General features: G+C 34.7%; 1 protein-coding gene across 2 annotated transcripts in view; it reads right to left on the bottom strand.

Annotated features, from left to right (window-relative positions):
* Positions 1–1,198: 1,198 nt before the first annotated feature.
* Positions 1,199–1,300, bottom strand: part of fbxw4 (F-box and WD repeat domain containing 4) — a 48,713-nt gene continuing 48,611 nt past the window's right edge. Inside the window, exon 10 of one of the 2 annotated variants that reach the window (XM_087179178.1) lies at positions 1,199–1,276. The gene's annotated coding sequence lies outside the window, so the exon portion shown is untranslated. Of the gene's footprint in view, positions 1,281–1,300 lie in introns of both variants that reach the window. The other variant, XM_087179177.1, reaches the window with a different exon arrangement.

Here is a 1,300-nt window from a genome sequence, read left to right on the forward strand (position 1 = left end):
AAAAATACAAATAGAGAAAGTTGAGACAATAAAGACGCCAGAATAAATTATATTCAGACATAAGTATATAGAGATTCCTGGCATAGGCTTTTGACATTTTTTTTTACATTTGTTTAGATGAGAAAATTCATTTTTAGTGCTTTACAAATTGGGATGAGACTTAGTGAAACAACATTTATGTATAGACTGTAGTATTTTGTTATCATGATGATATTGTTAAATATAAATTAAATCTGCTTGTTCCTCATGACGACTCCTGACTGGATTTAAAGAGAATAAATCTATATTTATGGATTTGGGTTTCAGTGGATCAGACAAGGAATTCCATCAGTTGGAACACTGAGTCACTGTGGGGAAGATAAGATAAGATAAGATAAGATAAACCTTTATTTATCCCACACTGGGGAAATTCACTTCAAACGAGGTAGAAGAAAAAAAAAAACAATAATAATAGTATAAAGTAGAAAAATAACAAATCAACCATAAATAAGAAGGTATGTACATTATAAGGACTTGCATTTGTAAAGATATTTACATAATGTGCAAACAGAAAAATAAGTAATAGCATTCACACTAAAACAAAAAAGAAGTATTGAAAATAATGAAATATATTGCACAGAGCTTTTGCATCCTCACATTGTACAACAAACTCGATCCTACATCGTTTTTGTGGGACAGAATTTCTCCTTTCCTTTCCTAAAGGAAGGTCCAGTGTTTCCTCTGCTAAAGGAGATAAGATAGGAAGCATTGAAGCTCCTTTCCTCCTCATGTAGAGAAGTGGAGCAGCTGTGATCATGGTGCTGCTCAGAGACTTCAGCTCATTTCATCAGTTTCAACCTTCATAAGAAAAAGAAAAACCTTTTTCAACCGCAGCCCTGAATCTTCATATTTTGCTGCTGCTGATGTCATAGTGATGTCATCAGGGTTACAAATTTATAACAGGAAGTCTGTGTTACAAAAAAGTATTTCAAAAGACATGGGCCACTGCTATCCAAGATGCTATCCAGGTGCACATGGGAAATGTAGGATCCAGACACCAGGGACCAGAAATCAGGATCTCTCTGCCTCTGCTGCTTTGATTTAGATTGTTCTCCTTTCTCTCATGTGTCCTACAACTTTATGGTACTGCCCCTTTAAACACAAAGCTTCAGTTCTTCCAAACCCAGAGCAGCGAACAAAACGAAGCAACATCAGTTCATTTTAAAATGTGAAAACTTTTATTGTGAAAATAGACACCTTTATTAAACTGATAAATTTGAGCTGTGTGTGTGTGTGTGTGTGTGTGTGTATTATCTGAAAC

Source organism: Seriola lalandi, unplaced genomic scaffold (assembly GCF_002814215.2).
Source record: "Seriola lalandi dorsalis isolate HSWRI2012SDOR001 ecotype SW California unplaced genomic scaffold, Sedor1 jcf7180002054795, whole genome shotgun sequence".
NCBI classification, from domain to species: Eukaryota; Metazoa; Chordata; class Actinopteri; order Carangiformes; family Carangidae; genus Seriola; species Seriola lalandi.